Raw genomic sequence first — 25,084 nt, 5'->3', positions numbered from 1 at the left:
CACATTTGTGTCTCTCCCATTTAAAATAAATGCACAGCACATGTTCCACATGGCTCACTATCATCCCCATCCCTCCTCTATTCTCCCTCTCTTTCCATTTCCTCCCTCCATCTCTACCCAGGGCCCGTGGGAAGAACTGACTTCAGGAGCAGACAGTCTGCAGCCCTGAATAAATGTATAACAGGGAGAAGGGGAAGGGAGGGCACATCAGCAGGCAGAGAGGGAGCGAGAGAGAGAGCATATTGAGTGTTGGAGGACATACATGCACAGTGTACAGAGAGAGTGAGATACACAGAAAGAGAGAGAGAGGAGAAAACCAGTTCAGTTTATAGGACTGAGAAAGGAGAGAGCATTTTAGCTTCCTTCAGCCGTCTCTCCCTCGCCTCCCAGCACAAACACATGCTCATACACACTCCCACACTCTCTCCCTGACAGTCACATACACTTGCATGCAAACACACACACAGACAGATAAAGGAACACACACACACGCACGCACACACACACACCGACAGGCAAAATTGCTTTAGGGTATACCAGCCGGCTTTGGCAGTCCTCTCCTTTGTTGTTTTGCTTTTGGTTAGTCTCAGCGGCAGCGCGGAGTGTGCCTGAATCGCTGGGGTGGGTGCATGTGTACATGTGTGTGTGTGGAGTCAGCGAGGCGATGTGTGAAGGATGCCACTAGCATTACCCAGGTAAGTCAGTTCCTTCCTTCTTTTTCTTTCCTTCCTCTTCTTTCTGCTTTTCTTTTTTTCTCTCTGTGCTTTTCTTTCTTTCCTTTCTCCTCTCTGATCTGCACTCTCTCCATCTCGCTTGGGATGCCCGCCTCTCTCCACCTACCGTCTACCGCTCTCCCTCTGTTTATTTCTCTGTGCTCTCTCTGTGTGCTTTCTCTCTCCCTCCGTGTCTTTCTCAGTCTGCGTTACACCGTCTCCTCCCGACTGTGCTCTCGCCATCCCTGCTTCGCCTGGTTCCTCCACGCGCTCTGCTCGCTCTCTCTCTCTCTCTCTCTCTCTCTCCTTCTCGCTCTCTCTCTCCAGGCTGTGCCTCATTGGTGTGTCCTGATTCCCTTTTTCCATTAGGCTCCAGGCCCATTGGTCGCCCGCCTTCCAACCATTATCTCCACACCTCCACCCCTCTGTCATCCTTTCTCCCTTTGCTCTCCCTCCTTCCCCTCATTCCCAGTCATCTCTCAAGTCGTAAAAATGATTTGCATGCAGGAGGAGAGCAGAACTTTGCAGTGAGCACAGTAAGTGAATTGGAAGGAGAGTAAGGGAGAGAAGTAAAGGAAAGGCTGAAAAAGGAGAGGAAGCGCATTCTGGAGAGCAGGAGGAAAAGTTGAAAGTGAAGACTGCAGTTGGTAGGTAACTTGGACTTGTTTGGGGCGTCTGATGTTGTTGCTTTTGATACATTGATTGAAGATGTAAGGTAAATAATATCTGAGTGGAACGACCGAAAGAAACATTGCCTGCTTTAAACTGAAGCTGATCAATAAATTGTAAACCTTAATTCTACGCTATGTTCTCGTAGTGTTTGTTGCTCAAGTGTTCAGATAGTTTTAGTAACGTGATCCTCAGGTACTGGTGCAGTGAGAAAAAGTAACAGCTGGCTGAGGTGGTTTGGTCAGTTTATTGTTCCAGTTGTGGTGCTCCGCGATGGCTAAAAATACGTTTAATTGACATGGCATTTGACTCTCTAGAATTGCTTTACCTCTTTAAAATAAATCATGTTTCCCCTCTCAAATACATTTTCCTTTTACAAAGATGTATGTCGAAGTAGCGGTGTAATGTGGGTACCCATTTAAAAGTTTGTTCTGAGTTGTGTGCTCCTGCTGTAGAAAATTCTGCACTGCAAGCTTCAGTTGTGTTGGAGAAGAGTCACTTTAATATCACTACACGTTTGCTTTATCATCATACACAGTTATTGTATTGTTTTTTTTATGATCGTAATTCATTTGTTATCATATACCTTGTGCGATGATTTTCAATTTGCTGTTACTCTGAGGTCTAGGAGGTAGCGAGGACAGTTTGGCATCCAGGGAAGGGAGGCATTGTGACTGCCAGAAAACAATTAGAAGTAGTGGAAACAGGGACAGATAAGAGGTCGAGGGTGGGACAGGAGAGAATGGGAAGTTGGAAGAGCGCTGGAGTTTGCAACTTCAAATACAGTTTGGTTGAGTTGCATGCATAGCAAACAATCACACACTTGCACTAGTCCCTTCAGTCTAGATTCCATCCATTCCATTCCATTCCTTACACACAGTATTTTTCTGCTTTGTGTGTAAGAAAAGACAATGCAGATGTTGTGTGTACGCCTGTGTGTCCTCCCGTGGGTGGCATGTACAGTATATGCACAGCAGTAAGCAGATGCGCTGCAACATGTTTTAGTCTGTCAAGACAAACAAAGCTCTGATACAAAGTGATCTACTTGTGTCTACTCTCCCTTGCCTAAAGTGTGTCGAAAGGAATGTTTCTCATGTCAACAAATGATGGAGACAATGTTTGGTGACATCTGGGGATGCTGTGAGGGCTGTGACAAGAAATCAACCTAAAGAGTTTAGACATAGAGAAAGTCTTCCTATCACAATATCCATATAAGTGTCTGTACGCTGTGTCTGTTTAGTTTTATAGATTCAGTCTGATCTCAGTCTTTTATTGTAAAACCGTTATTATAGAGATATAGAGTAGCTGGTGAACACTGCAACCATTCCATCCTCTCACAATTTCCACGTTTTTGTTCATGTTTTTACTACAGCAGAGTGTCCTTCAGTGCCCTGTATCTTTCAGTGGGTTGTGTCACTTTACTTTATCGGGACAAGCTGCTTGGCATGAGGTGAAGTCATGCTCCTTGGGATGTTCCTTTAGCTGCAAGAGGAAGGAAATGTAAGGGGGAGACTTGTGTCGGTGTGCCGAGTGTGTGCGAGTGTGTGCCACCATGGTGCCTGATGTGCTTTGCTGAGCGAGCCGAGGACAGCGAGACAGCGGAATGTGATTAAATTATAGAGGGAAAGCACGCTACGCGGGTACTGCGACCGACATTGCGGGAACCCCCTCCTCCCTTCCATCTTTCTCTCTCTCTCTCTCTCTCTGGTATGAAAGTAAAAGAGCCCAGCACCTCATAATCACAATAGTCTAGTCAGGGCTGGAGGGGAGAGGAAATTGGGTGTTGATGGATTGCTGAATATGGACCATAAGGTCATAAGAAATGTACTGATGCACTGTACTTAGGTACTGTAATGTGTGTCAGTCTCTGCCTCCATGCTCAGTACGTGCTCCTGTGATTCTTTATTGTTATAAATGATACGTATTTATTGCCGTCTAAATACAGTAATATAATTTGACATCTTTCAAAAATATGTATGAGTCTAATGGATGGATGGATGGATGGATGCCGGTTGTTACTTCCGCCTTACGTGGGAGAAACTGTATGTCTGTTATTCCTCAGCCGCCTAATGAATGAGCAGCAGAAAGGTTCCTGGGGATCCCCTTCATGCAATCTCCATTGGGGGGGGGATGGACAGAGGGGGGCCATGGGCTAATATTAGCCTTCATGTTTACTGGCTGGTTCACACATACATACGCTATGCTTAGCATGTCTGAGCCATACACTGCCATAACATGCCTCTGCATTCATGCTGGGCTGTCTGTGTGATCTACTGTGGTGGTCACTTTTGCAAAAATGTGTATTTACAAAACATTATAATACATCCAAAAATATATTTAAATAGTCCATTTACAATACTATGCAATTATTATTTTATTATAAATATATATTGTACATACATACTGTATCTACTGTATAAATACATACAGTATATATGTACTGTATGTGTGTGTATATAAGTTTGTGCTGTCAAATGAATCAAAAATCTGTTCATGATTAATCAGCTAAATGTCATGGTTAACTCACAATTAATCCCACATTTTTACCTATTTTTTTTACCTAATGTCCCTTGATTTCTTTTTGTCCGATTATTTTTTTTATCTTTTAATTTTAATGCTCGTAACATGGAAAAGTAGAACGGCTCGCTTTGTGCAAATGTTTTTTTTTAATTGAAAACAACATTGGCATATAACATACTGTAGTGTTCAATGTCACACGTAACATTCTCACTTGGAGCACATAATCTCTTACACAATGTAACACTGTCCATCAAGAAAAGGGTGAAAAAATACTTTGACGGGGGGGAAATCTCATCAGCTGTGTGCTTGGCCTTCAGGTGGTATTTCAGACTGGCCGTGCTGCGATGATAGCTCAGTTCACAACGACCAAACACACAGATCACTTTGGTCTTGTCGATGGAACATTTTAAAAAGTAAACTTTCCATCCAGAAACTTTTTGGCGTCCATTCGCCATGCACTTAATACGTAACGTTACTACTCTTTGGCCAGCGTGCAAGCCCAAACAAGTGTGTGTGGCGTGCCTGTTGTATTGTTTCCGGTCTAGATAGATCTGGCGTGGTGTTGTAGTTTTTCTAACGTTACTAGTTGTTGCAACAGCATGTGAAAAAACTACAAAGGCCAAAAAGAACAAGATGCTGTTAAAATGGGTTTGCAGATCGGCAGATTGGCTTTGCAAAAAAAAAAACGGAGCATTCTATGAAAGGACGCTTTAAAAAAGAAAAATCGCTCAATCACACAACTTTGATTGTGGTAAATTGAAATCGGGATCGGGATTACAATTTGATTAATTGTGCAGCCCTTCTTTACAATACGTCAAAAAGCTGATTTAGTGTGTGGGTGGGACGTCAGTGAGGGTTTACGTCCTTGTCGCTACACTAGCAACTCCAGTCCGTTGGTTAAGGTTTCTGCATGGAGGGCGAAGGATCAGGAGAGAACAGCGTGAACCTCTTTGCTGGAATGTGAAAAAGGAAGCAGCTGTTGACTATGTTTATCTGGAGACCGCAGAACAAACGGACTGCATTCTAAACTAGGGAGAAAAATTGTCAGAATTAAAAGTGGATATCGACAATACAACACAATGTTACATTACCGTGACAAAAACTAGATTTTACACAATTGAAAAGACCAAAGTGTTCTGTATTAAACCTTGAAGTACATCCCTGTTCAGAAATTGTGGCCAGTATCTCAAACAAAACTCCCATCTGCATTCCCGTCTGTACTGGATGCAGCTCCCAGTAGATTGTGATACCGCCGGCTCCACACTGGGAGCATATCTCCCCAACACAGTGCAGATCAGTCCCTCTCCCTGCAGCGAAGGCTACAGGCTGGCCTTCTAATATAACCTGCCCTTGACGCCAGACTGTGGTGCCTACAGAAGTGCTGGCATGCAGGATACTTGCCCACGCCATTGAGGCTCTCTCTCCTAACTATGAATCATAGCACGACACAAATTGATTAGGCAGCAATTGAGATTATTTTCAACATTTCCTCTCATACGTATTTTTTATTCTTTTTCCCTTACTTGTACAAAGGCCAGAAGGATCAGCCTGTGGTTGCATTGGGAACGTGTGTCCTTATGAACCTGTCAAGATACCATAGGGAATCAATGTGTTCTTCCGATCAGCCTCAATGACGTGGTCAGGCTACGGCGGAGAGGGGATTGATCTATTCGAGCAGACACAATGTCAATACTGATGTCTACTCAGTGTAAGATGTAGCTGCTCTAATGTCCTTCACACATGCATCCTTGCTACGTTTGCTGCTACAGGCTATTCATTTTGGCACGTTTTTCACTCAGACCAGAATTTATGATTTTTATCAGCTATTGGAAAACTAAGCTTTGGGCCAAATTAAATGTTCAAAACATCTGGATTTAGTGGGTCTGTCTTGACAGGGACCAGGTGAAACTAGACAAGACACAGATATTGCAACCGCAAACACTCTTAGTACTTTCAACCTGGTGGATGGGGTTAAGATGTTGTTATGGACATGCCAATTTCAATCTCATATGTAGAGAGATGTGCTTGGATTATTACTTGCAATTGGTTCCAGTGAAATTTAAAAACAACAGTTTTACCGGCAAAAGTACTTATATTACATGTGAGAACATAGATCTTTTAGCCCTCTTTGTAAATTAGGTTCATAGAGAGGATTTTAGTGTGGGTTATCCCTCCAGAGATAGCACGGGTGCTCCCCACTATATACACACACCTCCGTGCCTTTCCTCGGGGAAAACATGATCTATCTCCTGGCGGGCAGGCCAATTAAAATCCAATCAGCCTGCTCGGAGTGCGTTCGTAATCGGAAAGCCACGGCAATGGAGGAAGTGGGGTTGATTAATGGACATTTTCACCTTGTGGCATAACAGCCTCCCACAGGCATCCATCACCCTAGGGGACAGCCCTCACCTACACCTCAGGCCCCACACCTATCAGACATATTGCATAGGTTGAAAATGTTTGATGAAATGATGATGAGCATTAAGTGCCAGACTAGGTTATAGAGGCTTTATATTAGCCTGTCTGACCTGTAGCCCATTAGGATCATTTGTTCCCGGGACTTTTTTTTTTCTTCTTCCTCCTTGTTCCCCATTCGTCATTGCGAGTCTCTTTCGGAGGCAAGCGTATTTCTCCCTCAAGTTCCTCAACCTCGAGACGTTCACACCAAATTCTTTCCGCAAATTTGCCACCATCTCACTAGCTTGGTGCAGAAGAGTCACATTATTGAATGTACTTACAGACTTCTTTGGTTGATCTCTTCTCGATTTGGTCCATGCTGTCAAGCGTGTTGAGGTGTTCACGGAAAGAAGGAGCAGAAATGAATAGAGGGAAATACGGCGCGACCAAGGGGACCAATCACAACTGTTGCGGTCTGCGCTGTCCTAGTCTCGCATTGCCAGACCTTCCTCCACAGCGCGGAGGAGGAGGGTCTGACTAGTCCACACAGCATTACGGGATGGGAGAAAAACGTGCTCTGGTTTATTGGCAGTTCTTTAAACCAATCGCAATCGCCATGGGCGCCGCACAGAGCCACAGCGCCTCTTCAAAGTAGCCTCAGGAAAGAACTTGTTTAGATGGAACATGTGTACGTTCAAAAGTTGTTTTAGTCGTGTAACAGAAACCTCTGATTGGACAGATAGTCTAGCTAGCTGTCTGGATTTACCCTGCAAAGATCTGAGGAGCAGGTAACCATAGTCCTCAGAAATCCATTAGAGTTTAAAATTCCAACACAAAGACAGCGAAAAGTAACGGACATCCGGCTGAAAAGAAGGAAATAGGGCGGATTGTTTGGCAGCAATCCCCAAAGTGGAAGGTCATGGATATAGACGAGCATTGTACCGACATGTAGTTACGTTTCTTAGGAGGTGCTCAGGCTACGGCATAGGGTCCGTATCTACATGTACCCATGTGTGTACCTATGGCGTAGATTCAACACAGACACATTAGACATAGACGCAGATAGACGCAACATAACCCCCATCATATCAGATTGAGGATATGTTGGTGAGCTACTCTGGAAAGACACCTTCTGGAATGTTCATGGACAGTATACCCCTGCCTTGGTATTTACAGGCTTTGAAGTTAATGTTAGCAGCCTCATTATTTGTTTTGTCAGGTGAAAGCTGTGTGCAAAAGGGTGCACGCACATTTCTAACAGTAGGGTTAGAAAAGGAGTGAAAAACAGTGTGTCTGTATCTTTCCCTCAGGTGCCATTGTTAGGGCAGCAAGCATTCAAAGGAAAATTATTAAACGGTGTGAGCGAAGATGGTTCCATTTCAGGAGCCGCTGTGACCTACTTCACACAGTCAGGCAGCTAGCTGTAAATAAAGATTTTCATAACCTGGTTTGGCCTTTTCCCATTAGAGGCACAACTGTGCCTTGAAGAATATTACAAAGAGCAGCGGAGCAGCTGTTTAGAGCGCTGCAACCATATCATCAAACCACTGACCTCCAGACAGCTTGGGTTGTTGTCATGCGATTACAGTTAGTTTTAGTACTACATTAAGAATGAACTGAAGGTTGTGAGCGCAGACCATGATAGAAAGGGAGACTAGCAGCAATTTAATCTCTTGTGCCTGCTGCTAAACCTTTTTTTAGGGACTATTCTCTACCTCCAGTCCCCTGATACCCTGCTGACACACACCATCAGGGAGGGAGATCTATCAGAGAGTATGTTTCTAACTAGTGTGGTTGGCTAGGCCACACATCCGTCAAGCTGTGGCAGAAAAGTTGACATGAAGCTCTATGATGTGCGCAACCATCGGCTGTTTGCCTGATACATTAGGCTATGGTGCAATTGTAGGCAAGCATTTCCAAGCATGCAGTATTTGGATAAAACACGGCAAAGTTGAATATGGATTTGTATGCAATAAATTCGCACCAAATTGATGATTTAGATGTGTCTTTGACGTGGCTCGTAAGTAAAACACAAAAGGAGAGAAGATTGTTATGGCCTTGTTTGGCTTAAGCTACGCTTTACTCTGTTTCTTCCTGTTACTGAAAACAGAAATTCACTTCTTGTGTCAAATTTAGATTTCACATCTGCTTGTTTTGCATACAGTTTTACAAATTCAATCCACTGTAACATTCACACCTGTTGACATTTTCTCTCTCTCTCTGAACAATGACGAGATGACTCAGAAAACAAAATGTTACAATCACAACACCCGCCCCCTCCGTTATGAGGCCATCACTGTCGTGTCCTTACTGAAAGTCAAGAAAGTCCAGATACTTGAGTTTGTCTCTTTGACTACGTACATCTCTCCCTCACTGTTTCAGGGGACACATCAGGATATACAGGAATGTAGGAGGAAAGAAAGGAAAAAAAGAAGAGGACTGCGAGGCCAGTTGTAGAGGAAAGTGGTGTGATATTGGAAAATGATTACCAAACAGGCATCCATTATTCAACAGGGCAATCAGGGAGGGCACAATCTCCTTATTTATGCTAGCTCTGTAAATCAGATTTGTCGGTTTTGATCACTCTAAAATCTCCCAGTCACACGGCGGCAATATTGGAGGAATATTACACTGTCTAATGGGTAATTGATGACAGCGTGTGACACCGGCCGAGATGAATGGGCGGCCTACAGGAGAGAGGAGGGGGGAGGTTGGAGGTGTGGGGGGGGAGAGAGATGACTTTTGAGTGTAGCGTTGCATTCAGTAGGCGTATTACAGATCTCCTCATATGCAGGCTTCATCTTGGCTTCTCTTCGCCAGGGAGGCGCTGATATGCAGGACAGAACGAATATAAATCCAGAAGTGTATGCACTGCTAACTGAAGAGGGCATTGTGTTCAGAAAGTCATCACCTGGAAGATGCTATCTTATCCCATCTTATCTTCTCTGCGTGGGCTTCCTGTCAAGTTCACGATTCCTTTTTAAGCTTCTTGTTCTGACACATAGAGCCTTGCATGGTCAGCCACCCGCGTACATCTCTGGCCTGCTCCATCTGATATTACCAGAAGGTAGGGCTTGGTACCCAGTTCCATACTTTACCGACAGAATTGCCTCCTTGTGTTGTCCGGACGCTTTCAACACTTTTTATCATTTTTTTTAAAACATTTTCTTCATTTTTGTAACACTACCATCAGTATAGTGGACACATCACCAACACCAGTAGATTACCACTAGTTTTATACTATTTTCGTTTTCGAATTCATGGTCAAGATGCCTCATTTATATGAATGTCTATCATTTTTTTGTCTTTTGTCAAAGTTTTTTGGGGGGAAATAAAACATCCAAAATTCAATAAAGTAGTGAACGGATTCTTTGTTTAACTTGCAAGAAGCGTTATATGGAACCAACCATGTAATATTTGGACAATTTGGATGAAAGAATCCCAAATTTCTGATGGAGAAACTTTTAAAAATGGGGCCAAAGTTGACCAAAAGACAACTGGAGGGTTAAGTACCGAAAAATGCCTTGCCAGTTTCAGATGCCTGAGGCCAGAAACACACTGCACGCTGAAGGGCGGCAAAGAGTTGCGAAGCGCCGTGAAGCAGAGCTATTTACTTCGGCGGCCGTGTTATTCACCGGCTGCGATCAAGCGCAGATCGGCTCCTTTATTCCTTCCGCAGGCGAATATGTCAAGCAACGTAGGGAATCACCAGACACAGACAACTTCTAATTTTTCCCAATTTCAAATGATGTCCTCAAAAGTAAACTCTTGTCAACATCTGGTTTTATCTAAAAAGATACATTTCTCTGTTTGTTCATATCACTTCAATTGTATTGCTGCAAAATGGGATTGTAAAGCAGACAAACCGACCAACACATAGATAATAAAAAAGCCTGTGTATTGATACAGTATTGCCACGGAAAATATCGTGATACTATGCTTTATCGATCCCCCCCCCAACCCCCCCACCCCCACCCCTAGTAATCACATACCAGAAGGCCAGACTGGAGCAGGAGACTTTACACAATAAACAAATTTCTAAAATAAAACAGCCAGGTTTATGGGGATTTTGGCCGTGTTGACTTCCCAGCTGTGTCTACAGCTAGACACGGGATTAGGCACACCGGGGGAGACCGACGGACTGACATAGTGACAGACACACACACACACACACACACACTGGTAGAGAGAGAGAGAGCTGTGTTGAGAGGAGAAGGATTGCATTGCGAATGGGCACGAATCTACGCTTCACGGCTGTTTGCAGCTTTTCAGCGTGCGGTGTGTTCCTGGTGTAAGGAGTTAACCTCGTTAGGATCAGTGAGCATGCTTCTACCAAGATCTGATGATGTTTGTGATTGGCGGTATAACGTTACACTCCACAGAGGCCCGCGGGAAAAACTACGTTACGCACAGAAACGTAACCACGTAGTAGGAGCTAAAAAAAACACCCAAAAAACGCCTTTTTGTTTTATGGAATTGGTATTGGAAAAAGTATTGTTTAGAAACCGGTATCAAAGTCACGGTATTGGTATCGGTAGCGTTATTCAACATTGAATATATACGATACCCAGCCCTACCAGTAGGTCGTTCAACTCAAAGCATTTATTTATTATAGACAGTGATCCTGTTTTTTTTCTTTACAGATGTGTGTGTGTGTTGTATTAGATCTAATTCAAAATTCAAAATAAATGCGGCTGGTGTTGAGTTTACACAAGCATGAATCTGTGTGTGTGTGTGTGTGTGTTAGGCTCAGGCCCATGCTACAGTGTTGGGAATCAGACAGGCAGACATGATGTGCTCTGAGTCGCAGCGTCTCTGTGAGGGTGGCCTGACCTCTGCCTTCAGCTCCGCTTCACAGGACAGCAGCAAATAAGAGGTGTCATCGCATGACAGCAGCATAACCCCTCTTTAGGACTGACGGCTCATTGAATGCACACACACCAACAGGCTCACACACACACACACACATATGCAGTACCAAATGTGCCAATGCGGGTAGGGATATGTGTATACACACCCATGCAAGTATGCAAATTGAGGCAACAGTTGGAACATAAACAGACATAAATGCATAAATATTGACACACGCTTGGTTGCACAGACTTCCACACACATTCCCAGGAAACCAGTGCAGATCAATACCTAACGTTTTGAGAACATACAGCTTTTGTTTGGGGAACGATTTGGATTCAGTTTGACCAGCTAGTGCTTATGGCTGTCGTTGACTAGACGAAAGATCAAACTCGGATGCAAAAAGAAGCGTGTCGGACAGCTATCCGTGCACCCCAATTTTGGATTTGGTTCATTTGTAGGGGAGTCAGAAAAATCTTTTGATTAGGAGAGGGCATTTCAGTTGAGAGAACATGTCATGTGCATTTAAGTCAAATCGATTTATTTTTTTGTTATTTGGAGGTAGCAGCGGGGCATTTTGTGAAAGATGTTATCGGTAAACCCATCACACACAGACAAGCAAACGCAATCTTAGTGTGTCATCAGAGACGAGAACATTTGTTTGTTGCTACTTTTAGGCAATTACAAGAAGCAGATTGAGATTTGAAGTCAAGGTATAACAGTATTGGGTTTGTGACAGAGGTGCAATTTAAAGCCTGATATTTACATGACCGAATATGGTATGCTGAAAACGATAACTAAAACTTTTGATTGCACTTAATAACACTGATCTAAGAGGTGAGGGCTCTGGGCTGTTATCAATCACCACTTGGCCTAAGTAAGGTGGCATAGACTTTAGTGTTAAAAGAGCACTGTGATAAAGAGAAAAGCTTTAGTGTATCTTAAATCTTGTTTGTTAACATGCATAATGCTCATGGCTTGTGTGTGTGTGTGTGTGTGTGTGTGTGTGTGTGTTGTGAATAGGGATTCGCTAGAGACCCTGCTCCTCAAACTAGGGCATATTCACTTGCTTCCTGGAGGCCTCCTCAGACACGGCCCCCTGAAACCGCTGACAAGGCCCCTCTGGACCTTCCAAGTTCCCCCCAGATCACACTCCCTAAAACACACACACACACACACACACACACACACACACACACACACACACACACACACACACACACACACACACACACAGAGTTCTAGTTGCTCTGTCTCTCCTCATATATCCTTTCCCTGTCTGTCCTTCCTCTGCTCTCTCTTTCTCTCTCTCTCTCTCTCTTTCTCTCTCTCTCTCTGTGTCATTTCCTTTATCTTAGCCTGTGTCTCTCTTTCCGTTTCTGCAGACATACTCTCTCCAGCCGGCCCTCCTTCGCCTGTCTGTCTCCCAACAAATTCTTGTTTATCTCCCCCACCCCCTTTACACTCCCTGGCTACTGTTTTGCTCTGGTTCTAACTGCAATGCATCTCTGTGTTATTGGTCTCAGTAACAAGATTTTCCCTCCTTGCAGATGATTAGTTTAAATATGACTGTGATGGGGGGGCGGGGGTGCTAGTTTTGCCTTCACTTCTTGATCTGAGTTCAGCAGTTAACGAGGTGCTTGGATCACATGTTTACTGTTAACAAGGAGGATGCCGTCGTTTCTCATTCCCCCTTCACCAATTGCGCCCCATAGTCCCATGCATAATAAATCAGACCCTCTGTGTCGGCATCGATCTCTGCATACAGACAAGAAGAAAGTCATAGTGTGTAGCTTGATCCGCTACAGAAATGCAGGAGGAATTTGAAGCGAGGCACTCAGAGCAGGATTCTTACTTCCCTTCCACTGCCTCAATGTATTCAGGTCAGTGCCGGGTCTCTGTTAAAACGTTTCTTTGCTTTGCCTGTGGTAAGCTCCCGCATCTTGTTCATTTTACTCAAATTGCTGTACCCCCTGTCCTGAATAAATGGCCCTACACATTTTGTTCTTTAGTCTTAGCCCTCGCCGCGACTCGCTTACCCAAAGAAGGCAGTGCGCTGCTCTTGTAAATGACCTAATTTTCCTGCTCGGCCCAGCGTTTTCTGATGTGAGCTGTTCCAAAATAGCTTGGCTACAGCAAAGCGTGGCAAACTCATTTCCATCTTGCATAACACGGACCAAACATCCCCCCCCCCTTTCCTAAGCTCATTGGCGAGATGGCACATACTCTCACAAGCTCCCAATCTCATTGTATGAGGAAGATTGTGATATTATGCGTTTTACTAATTCATTTACACCACAGTTTGTGCATTTTGTTGGTTCAGTCTCAGATTTGTTGAACATTGATCATTTCTGAGTGTAAGTCTGACTTGGTTGAACTAATACACTGTATGTGCAGATAACAGAATAAAAATGACAGGAGTGGAAAAGGTTGCACTGCAAAGGTAGAAATAAAACAAAGGGATTCAAGGCAACATAACTATGCTATGATCTATATTTTGTACCATAACTATTCATATGTAATAAAAAAGACCATTACAGCACAGTACTGTACATTGCAAGCCCTGCATAATATCACAGTAAGGCGGCATCACAGAGCAGCATAAGGACTGTACATGCAATTGGCCCACATCTACTCCCTGTCATTGAATTAGCTTTGGATGGAAATAATGAGGAGTAGGGGGTGAGAGAGGAATCATTATTTTACCCATGGCTGCGGCGCTTCTTAACGCAGTCTGTAGGGCGCCTTCACAAAGCTAATGTGGGGAAATGGAAACAGATGGAAGGCATGATTATTTGATCTGCAAAGAGCTCTTGGTGGGCTTTGTAGTAACTGGACTAGACTGCTTAGAGGCAAGAGAGTGGGTTGTATACGTCTGTGGGTGTGTGTTTGTGCGTGTGTGTGTGTCTTTGTGTTGTGAGGGAAGTGCGTTAATATGGCTTGGTGTGGGTGGCTATCATTTGTGTGTGGATGCCCGCATGCATGTGAAAGCGTGTTTGTCCATCTGTTCTCGTGCTTGAATGCATTGCACGTGCTTGCATACTCCTCTAATAACAATACGATTATTTGTTTCACACTCCAAACATATGGCCCTCTAATTAGGATTGAGCAATGAGCAGTGATACAGGTAGAACACAGTTTTCACAGTATATGTATACAGGTACAGGGCTCTTGTTTTATGACTGAAGGCGGTGTGTGTGTGTCTGTGTGTGTGTGTGTGTGCTGCTTTGCTACTGACTACCGTGCCATGCTTCCTATTAATTTGGTAACTGTGCAGAGCTCTGTACCTGTAGGCAGCAGCAAGGCTGATTTGGTGCATGAAGGACGCTCCATTCTGAAATGTTCATTCACAGATACACATTTGCACAGATATACACACACACACACAGAGTGCAGGTCTCATCTGCTCCACTCCTACGCACACATGCTGTTTTTATACCGTAGATGTGTATCAATGCATGTCCAGACATCATTCCCAGTGTCTATACTGTCCAGAATGTCAACCCAAAAAGAGCAGTCCCATTGGGAAAAACACATAAACAGACATAAAACATACAGTACAGAGACGTATGTCTCTGTACTGTATGTACTGTACAGCCCACACACAATAGAGAGAATTTGTCAGGCTCTGAATTATTCTATTGATCTTACTGCAATGCTGGCGCTGTCTCCATGCCTCTCTACACAGTACTCACAGCTACAGCAGCCCTCCCATATACTGTTGGCTTGGCTTTATATACTGAATGCATGCAGATTAACCCATCAACACACACACACACACACACACACACACACACACACACACACACACACACTTAGACAGTACATACATACAACATAAAGCCTTTCACTTTATTTCTAGGTGTGTGTGGCAGTGTGCATGCATGTCTGTGTGTGCCTGCCTGCGTGTGTGTGTGTCACACCTGTCAACAGTACTCCATCTCCATAGGCTGGTGGCTGATGCCGTCTGACAGCCTGGCTGCCATGGCAGGGTGTGTGTTTGTGTGTTCCGTGACCGTTTGGATGAGTCATTGTTATGCCCCCACTGCTGTTTTCCCCAGAGGACCCTCTAGAGTCCGACTGGTGGTTTCAGTGTGCGTGTGTGTCTTTTGTGTTTTTTGCCCGGCTGTGTGTTCAAGCCCTATTAACAGCTGGGCCCCTACTCACACAGTAAACAAAACACATTGAACCATCAACATTTTTAGTGACCTAGTCTCTAGTAGTGTCTGCACCATGCATCTGAAACCCATCTAAATCGGCAATGTGCTGAAACCCTCGCACTCTTGTGTGCCTGTATCTGTAACAAAGCAGTCTGCTTTAATTCATGGGGAGGATTTACATTAAAGGACAACATCTTTCCCAAATTGGCTCATTGTAATGCAAATCATGTTGCTTTAAACTTAACGTTCCAGCCCACTTCACATAGCATGTAGCAAATGACTTCTTTCTGGATGTGAGTCAGACTGCCACAGACCCAGCATTATGAAGCAGCTGTACCCTCCAGTGCCTCTCAGCAGCACATGCATTTGGCTGAAATATTCAGCCGAGCTCCCAGCGTTACCTTGCATGTATAATTACCGGATATGCTGCCTGCCGCTGATAACTCTCCCAAACAATGTTTGAAGGGGGAAGGCGGCGATGAATTCCCAATGAAGTGTGAAAAAGACTGATTAAAATTGCCATGGTCAAAAGCCAGCGCACCAGTGTGTTCTGCTCTCGCGGACCAGGGGAGATGGAGAGACAGGCTCTGCAGTTGAGATAGCTATACTGTGCTTAGGATGGATTTTTGGTTTCCATTTTGGGTCAGTGAAAAGTGAAAATTATATTTTTTATATAGTTTTGTAGTTTTGGCTGAGCTTGTCGTAAAGATAATAAGACAAAAAAAATCACATTTGGTGCAATCCCTAAGCAGTTCCATTCAGTAAATGGTTGGTTGTAAAGCATAAATTCTCATAGTGTAAGAGGTTCACGTGAGCCTGATTTATTATTTATAAGAATAACCAAAAGGTAACAAAGCAACGTCTGGTGTTTAAAATCAATCGTTCATTGTTGTTTGAGGACAGTCTTCCCACCATTTCTTTTCCCTTCATACCTCTACTACAATCCCTAATGAGTCCCAAGATAAGTGTGTTCCTGAGTATGCGTACGGGGTGTCCGTTTGCAGCTGTATGTGTTTGTTTATGATTACATGGATTATACAGGATGATGATCTTTTGTGTGTGTTTTTGCACATACTGTAGTTGTGTGGGTGTCCTTCTTGTATGCTTGACGACACAAACTATACTGTATATGGAGCTGGGCGATATGGAGAAAATCAGTTATCACGATATTTTACACCAAATACATTGACATTGCGGCGATGTTGTAGGGTGGACTTTTGGTGCTTTCACAGAATATTTACACTGACATTTTTGATAAATAATCATCATTAATGTGGATATAATGACAAAGTGGGTAAAAGCAAATAAGGGAACAGCTCTGATAAGCTGAGAGAATTACCTCGCTTTACTGTGATGTAGCCTTTAAAACCAGGAAAAAAACAGTTATTGCCCAGCCCTAACTGTACATAGTGTGTGTGTGTGTGTGTGTGTGTGTGTGTGTGTGTGTGTGTGTGTCAGAGCCCAGGCGCCCAGGAACCTATTTGCAGAGGGGAGGGATGGATGGTGTCTCATTCGAGGCGTGTGGGCGTCAAGCTCAGGGCACCTAATTACAGCCCCGGCTCCCACAGCTTGCATGCGCATCCCTCAGCCCCCATGTTTGGGTGCATCTTCCCTGGCAGAGTCAGACGATACGCTCCTCTTGTCTCCGAAGCTTTGGTCTCAGGAGGACTCCACCTTAGCACAAAGCACTGCTGTGTCTGATTAGCAGGCTTAAATGAGATCCCTAGCTAGCTGGCTATGTTGTCATTCTCTTTGTTGACAGTTATGCGGTGGGCTGCCAGACAGCCACCCGGCACATTTAGCTTGTTAGCTTGATCAGGAGATTTCTGCATCATATCAATGGTACTACACATCTTGTTTGACCTCATTTGGGCTACTCTGGTTGAGAAACTAGTTAGTCAGCTAGCTAGCTATGTGCCTCAGAGCTAACGAGCCCTAAATAAAAAAAAGGATTCTTTTCTTGTACACTGATGTACAGTTCAATAATTGGTGGTTATTAGTGGGCTTGCTGGAAGAGGAGCTGGAGAGCTGGTTAACCCTTTCCTCCCTAACAGGACGGCAGTTGTCTTTCATCTCATTTCAGAGGATTAAAAAGACAGAGAGACGGGAGGAGAGTTACAGAGACAGAGATGGATGCCTACAATGTGGGTTGGTTGTTATTATTTTTTTGCAGATGCCAGGCACAGTGGTTTCAACCGGGCTCACTTTAAAACACAACACAGCTGCCTTCTCTGCATCTGGGCACCGGATGGAAAGAGGAGAGAGGAGAGGAGAGAGAGAGAAGCAGAAGAGAACAAGGAAAAAGACAGGGAATAAGAATGAGAGAGCACAGAAGAGACAGACTGTAGGGAGAAACAGAGGGAACATGAGAGTAGAGGAAGTAGAGAGGGGAAGAAACAAAGGCTGACACAGATAACATCTATCAGCACAGCAGAAACATGGGACGGGTATACCATTATAGATAGAGAGATGCCCCCCCCCACCTCATCCCTAGTTTAGTATTCCTTTCCAAAAGCTGGGAACTACTAACTGGGCCAATCCACAACAGGGATTAGCTATCTAGCTGCAGAGGCATTTAAATGTGCTCATAGCAAACTCTGCAGTTTATATGCGATTGACAACACAAACACATACTGAGGTGTAAAGAATGAAGACAGAAGCATGGTACAAAGAGAATGTAACATTCCACCATTACATCTATTTTAACATGAAATGAAATGCAACACACTGTCCCATGGAACAACCATTAGCAACAGGACACTGCAGAGAAAGAAAGAATGTTAAATGCAGAAAAACATGGCAAAAATTCACCAAGGATGTGAAATTTACAGGATGAGATTGAGTTAAAAAAAACATTATAAAGAAACAAAGAGATGAATGCAATGCACAACACATTAGAAAGAGAGACTGAGGAGACAAAGTGTTGACCTTACATATATATCCAGTTAAACGAAGCTACAGCTCTGGATGTGATTAATACCCAGGGGAAAATGTGTTGAGTCACTTTGTGAAAGATTCCTATTAAGCTGTTGGATGTGCAAAACGGATAGATGGAAATTCCCCTTCCCTCGCTGTCAACCTGTGGACAGTGGTGCAGGGCAAAAGTCAGTGCCAGTCAAAAAGGAATTACACCCTATTATTATTTGACAATATGTATAATTTCAAAGACCCTTGCTCCACAGCATGCTTGTTTCTTTCCATAGGTCTCTCTTTCCCCCTCTCCCTCTCCCTTTTTTCTTTTGTTCTTTCTCTATCAGCGTTGTCTTTGGCTGCCGAGCGAGAGCGCGATGCAGCCTTTGGTTGAGAGGAGCTAGTCAAACGCCTGTTGAGACAAGAATAGGCGAGGACATGGGAGAAAAGAGAGACCGAAAAGATGGCGAGAAAAGAGAAGGAGAGAGCCTTTCGATTCAGCAAACATCTTCCCGAAGCCACGAAGAGCTGTGAATGAGACAGGACCATTATTAGCAGGAAGTTGGCTTGATGAGCAAGCGCCTCAAGACGGGGAGAGCTCTGGGCATCTTGTTTTGAAAGACAGGAAATGGATAGTTATTGTCTGCCAAAAAAGAAAGCTTTTGAAATGCTTCCTCCCTTGAGATGTAGAGCTTTTGGTCAATCACAACCACATAATGTTGAAAGCAGGTTCTGGACCAGGAGAAGACAGCAATGGAAAACATATAGAAAAGGTCTGCACATTGTAGCTATACTGTACATTTAGCACAAATGCTTGTCTTCAGACTACAAGATTAATACAGAAACGTCTTAAAAATGAATCTAAAATCTAGTCAATGATGCAGAAGCTCATAGTGACAGGGTGGTGGACTCACAATCAACTATGAATATTACTCACCGGTCTATTTCCACTTGTGCCGTTTTGTTAATATCAGAAGGATCTAATGCGTTGGGTGGGTCATGTACTGTCAAAGGGAGACATCTGAAACAATAAGATTTGGGCCTAGTCCATGCGTACCCAGATATTTTTTTATTGGCGTGTTTTGTCCTTCCCTCCATAAGCAAACAGGCATTTGGATTTGCATTTGGCTAAAAGGTTTTTAGAAACGCATGTTTAAGTGTTGTCGTGTAGTAACGTTTGAGTGTGCACCATTTTCTCCTTTTTGAGAGGTGTCAAAAATGAGGAACAATTTTTTGGCCAAAATAGTGCTGGTAACGGGCTTGCTAGCAGGACCTTTTACATGTTTACATATAAATGTACCATTTGTCTTCCATTGTATTGTGGAACAGAGGCGCAGGAAGTACTGCGGAGGTCAGCGCTATATGATGCAAAACTGCCAGGACGGTGTTGCCAGGTTTGAACAAGGTCGGACTTTGCAGCCCGCTAGCCTTCTGACTTTTTTTTCAGGCTTATTGTTTGCGTGTCTCAGGTTATATCGCTGCTTGTTGTCTTGGCATGCTCTTAACAGCACTTAGTAGAGAAACTAGAGAAAAACCCTGATTTCAAAAATACTTACGTGTGTACGTGTGGACTAGGCCATTAGGCTCCATTCACACCACCAACCCTTTGTCCTGTCATGTCAGTAAATCGTTCTGAAATTGACGTGAACACTGGCTACTATAGAAGGGGGTTAGGGGTTCCTGTTTGGCATTTTACTATGCACCTTAACGCAGACCGTAAGACAGGAAAATAAACCCATAACAGACAGGCAGACAGGTAAACATTCAGAGAGACAAGCAGGCAGACAAATGCAGAAACAGATGACGAATAGACAGGCAGATAGTCAGGCAGATTGGCAGAGCGACTGACAGCCTGGCCTCTTTCCTGCAGAGAGGTATTGGCTAGAAAGAGTGGCTGGCAGGCAGACAGGCAGATGGACAGGCAGGCCCCCATGCACACAGACAGATACACAAACAAAAAGCAGACAGACAGGAGGACTGGAGGAATAATAGATGGACAGACAGGCAGAAGACAGACAGACAGGCACGCAGACTAGCAGACAGAAAGGCAGGCAGAGAGGTTGCCAGACAGACATGCACCGTTGGTAGCAGGACAGGCAGTTGGCGTAGGAAGGAGACATGGGGACAGCAAATGCCTCTGGCAGAGCGGGAGAGTGAGATAGAGAGAGACAGAAATAGAGGGAGAGAGAGAGAGAGAGCGCGCGATGGATGAGGTCAGTGCATGGCTGGCTGGCTGACTGTTGATCTGTGGCACTGGGCTGGCAGAAGAGGGTCCTCAGGGAGCGAGCAGCTCCACACAGCCTCCGTCTGCATCCCCTGCAGCCCTTCACCCATCCCTTCATCCCTTCAACCGTCCATCTTCCAGCTGGGATAGAAAGACAAGGCTATACAGGATAACAGCAAATAGTGGCTAAGACAGGTGAAAGAAGGCAAATGTACAAAATTAGGAGTCAGGGTGACAAATGCTATTCAGTAATATATATTAGAATAAAGACACGGATGACAGCATCAAGCTCAGAATTAGGAATACAGTGTAGCAACATGGTCTGTTCTCCTCTGTGGCAAACAATTGAAGGACATTCTGACAGGACTTATTGCCACATGGGGCTCCGCATGTACCCCATGCTTCTAGAAAGGGGGACACGTGATGGTAATACGGAAATATAAACTGTACTTTAGACCAGAGCTCCAAGTATTTTACTGACCTGCTCGATACTTTATACATTTCTGCTTCACATAAGTCACTAAAATAAGCTTTCGGTATGTCATATTTATATTACTTTTTTTTTATTGTGCCGTGTATTTAAAGCATTCACTTTTTGGCTTGAGGTCCGTTACCGTCCACTTTCTAGGTGTTGGAATTTAAAACTCCGGTGGATTTATGAGGACCTGTTTGGATCTGTCACAAAAAGAAGTTTCTTCCCGAAACTATTTTGCTAAGCGCCGCCCATGACGATTGTGATTGGTTTAAAGAAATGTCCATAAACCAGAGCATGTTTTTCTCCCATCTGGGAATGCTGTGTGGACTAGGCAGACTCTTCTTTCGCAGCGCTGTGGAGGAAGGTCTGGCTATGCTAGACTAGTTCTTGACTGATAAAATGCAGCAGTCAGAGTCATATCAAGCAAACATCTCTATTTTTTAAATAATCATACATAACAGTAACCGGATGTGTCAGATGGTGTGTTAGAACCGTCTGGGAAGCCGTCATTGGATACTGTTTGGAAAACAGAAGGCACTAAAAAACAAATACCTGTCCGGTGATTAGATGAACCAAAGCCAGTTGGGGGAAGAGTGCTGTTCTTTGCTGTTCTTTCAATGACGTAATACCCTTCAGTTCTGATAACGGATGTGATTGCATCATCTACTCTAACCTCTTTAGAAGCCACATTTGTTGTTTTGACCCTAACCCATGCTTGTAACTGCCAGTAGCTCCTGACTGGATGCTGATTGGTCCAAAGAGCTGGAGGTTCGGACAGGACATTACTTGAAGCATGACAAGATGTATTTGTGTGCTTGTGTCCAAAGCACAAGATGCCAACTTAAAGACTTTCAGTTTACTGTCGTACAGGAGTAGAGAAACATTTTTTTTTTGTACTTTTATTCATAAAGAATAACTTCAACCCATAATTAATCATCTAAATAGTTGGCAATAATTTATAATTTATTAGTTGACAGAAAATCGATCAATTGATTAATCTTCGCAGCTCTAATGGAAAGATGCCGAGCTGCCGTTCAAGGTAAATGTTACAGAGAAGTGCAGTGTAAGTTAAAATAAACTAAAATAACAATGTAGAAAAAGGTTTCACTTATTTCTACAGAAGTAAGCAAATCTTTTACTGGTGTGTGTTATACAATATTCCCTGATCATATTCCCAGACCAGCCCAGTGAAAATGCACTGCACAATGTTAGAAAATGCTTGAATGCCGAAGTAAAAGTATCTGATTTGAGAAAAGGCATGTAGAGGTACTTTCAGGACACAGACAAAACATTAGAGTATTATGGTTGTTTTGACTTACTCCGTGTTTGGACAGTTGAAATATCGGATCAGTATGTCGATATGTGATTTGAGGTGCTGAGGATGTTTTTTTATGGCCTTCTCTCGGCTAGAGTTACACAAGGTTAATGTTACAGCCGTGTGGGAGTGTGAATGTATGCGAGCGTGTGTGTGTGTGTGTGTGTGTGTGTGTGTGTGTGTGCGCGCGCGGGTTTTGCTGCAGGGTGCAAATCTGCTCCAAATGTCCATCTGCCGACTTCACAATCCACCTGAGCCCACTCACATGCACATGTGCGCGCACACACACACACACACACACACACACACACACACACACACACACACACACACGTGCAATTCCACCCATGCTCCCATAAACACATTCACACAGGCACATGCATAAATGTAACCGAGGCTGGGACATAAAACATGTAGCACAGACTTGTAGAGCCATGCTGAGTGTTTTCCTTGTTTTTAGCTCTATTCAGGCCCATCTTCATTCTCACAGCCATTTGCATAAAAACATCCCACCTTTTCTCAGGCTGTCACCTTGATGTAGCTGCAATACGCAGTGTGATATCAACATAACAAGTTTTCTGACAATAATCCAGAAATGCACATATACATATTTCACAACAGGTGTGAAGAGAAGTAAGGGGAACGGGAAACAATGTGGTGAAAGAGCCAGACCATACAGAATCACACGCACATGCAAGCATTCATACACACATATACAATTTATGTCTGCGTGGACGTTTACATATACACACGGTTTGTTTGCAGACGATTGTTTTTTCAGCTTGTATTTCAGTGTGGGCATGTGTGCTTGGCACACCGAGTGCCAAGCTGATAATTATTGAAATGAGCTTATGACTCGCTGTCGCTGGTAGGACTCTGGTGAGATCTCAGAATCAAATTAATTTACAACTGCCACATTAAGCACCTGTTTCTTTCCTGAGGATTTGGTATATGCTTTTCAGTGACACTAGACATGGTTTAATCACTCTACTCTTTCGATTGGGATAAAAACAAATGTGTGCTGTCTAAAGAAATGCTGCTGTAATGGATGCTGTGCTCACTTGTTGTTCATCCACTAAGTACAGAGCTAGCCCATATCAGCTATCCAGTAGCCAAACAGGTGCCATGCAGCTGACATCCTATATGTCTCCAATAATATGCAGACATTTTAAACCCTTTATTCCACTTAGGTTTTAAGATTTTTGCTTGGGGGTAAGGGGTTTGATTGTTGTTACACGTTTATTTACACAGCATTAATTAGATGAGCTTTTCAATGTGAGGTCTTTGAAATGTTTCGATATGATTGCTTAAAGTGTCCCGTCCAGACTCATTTAGCTGTTAGCAGCCATGAACAGGGCACATTGCGACAAAAGATCATGTTAAGTTCCTCCACAGACAGACCTCGGGTGTTTTTCACAGCAGACATTTTCCCTCGTCAAAGTATAAAGAGTACAAGTGTTACTAATTAACACATGGCTCTGTTCAATTTGAGTGCCCTAGTATAATAAGCCTTGGCAGGGTGACACTGAACCAGAAGGCACATTACCAGGACCCTAGTCTATATCCAAGACGTTCGACTTCCGGGATTGCACCGCTGCCGCCGGAATTTCCACCAGATCTCACCCTTTTCGACCAGATGTCCGCTACCTTCTGCATTCTTTCTTAGCACAGCCCGAGATGATTGTGATTGGTTTAAAGACATTTCAATAAGCCAGAGCATGTTTTTCTCCTATCCAGGAAGACTGGGTGGACTTGCCAGACCCTCCTCCGCAGCTCTGTGGAGGAAGGTCTGGCAATTCGAGACTACCAGGAACCCTGAAACTGAAGCAACATGATGGAATTCAGCCATCTTTCATTTTTCCCACAATTTACTATGTGCACTATTTTTGTTGTTTTCAACTGGGCTTTTCCTACTGTTACAATGTCTTCCATGAAAAAGGCCCATTGTGGAGATTTCTTCATTGTTTTACTATAATATAAACCCTCAACAGATGCTATATTCTTATGGAACCTGCATGCACAATTTTCACATTTGAATGAGAAGCAGCTTGGCACTGCAGCCTTAGACTGCCGGGTGTATTATATCACTCTCAAATAGCACGACCCTTTCAGTTAAGTTACCACTGCTGATATTTTATTTTAGTTCAATGAATGGAAGCTTCTGAGACAAATAATAACACTATTTGAAGTGACTCAAACATGATACAAAATAACTACAATGACTAAATCTGGTAGTCAATCTCTGTAATTAAATGGGCAGCTTTTTTGTTTTTGTTCCGATATATGGAGTGACTTCTGAATTGGCTGCTGGAGAATTTCAGGCAGTAGGTGACACAGAGGGCGCAGTCCGGGGCTGATCGTGTGTGTACCTCTGCGAGTAGTCTCTGGCTTTCAGGGAGCTGTTTGAATTAGCGTGTGATTCATTCAAATCGAAACAAATTCTGTGTCACGTTGTCCAGCGTCTTTGACTGCCACACTGGAAAAATAGGTTCTATTTGAGTAGAGAGTTATGGGACATTTTCTATTCTCTTCTATTAGGCTGCTATTTTTGGTGTCACAGGATACCCAGTGTAGAGTGTGTAGAGAGCCTTGTCAGTGACGAATGTGTTTGTGTGAGAAACAGGGGTGGGGTGCCTTCCCACAGGAGTGTGTGTGTGTGTGTGTGTGTGTGTGTGTGTTTGTGTGTGTGAGATGATAGAATAGGGTGGATATTCAGTGTTGTTTCTATCTTGCCTGCCGGACTGAGTGTGTTACAGAGAGAGAAAGAGTGAGAGACAGAGAGTGTGTGTGTGTGTGTGTGTGTGTGTGTGTGTGTGTGTGTGTGTGTGTGTGTGTGTGTGTGTGTGTGTG

At 43.7% G+C, this 25,084-nt stretch overlaps 1 protein-coding gene across 12 annotated transcripts in view; it reads left to right on the top strand.

Moving 5' to 3' along the window:
* The first annotated feature begins 285 nt into the window (after window positions 1-285).
* Window positions 286-25,084, top strand: part of myt1lb (myelin transcription factor 1-like, b) — a 101,848-nt gene continuing 77,049 nt past the window's right edge. For 3 of the 12 annotated variants that reach the window (XM_034858001.1, XM_034858006.1, XM_034857999.1), the window contains exon 1: window positions 752-1,360. The gene's annotated coding sequence lies outside the window, so the exon portion shown is untranslated. Of the gene's footprint in view, window positions 696-749; window positions 1,361-23,670; window positions 23,684-23,971; window positions 23,981-25,084 lie in introns of those variants that run through there. The other 9 variants (XM_034858003.1, XM_034858000.1, XM_034858007.1 and 6 more) reach the window with 7 other exon arrangements.

Source organism: Etheostoma cragini, chromosome 20, assembly GCF_013103735.1.
Source record: "Etheostoma cragini isolate CJK2018 chromosome 20, CSU_Ecrag_1.0, whole genome shotgun sequence".
In the NCBI taxonomy this organism is placed as follows: Eukaryota; Metazoa; Chordata; class Actinopteri; order Perciformes; family Percidae; genus Etheostoma; species Etheostoma cragini.
This window is presented reverse-complemented; position numbering and strand designations above follow the sequence as displayed.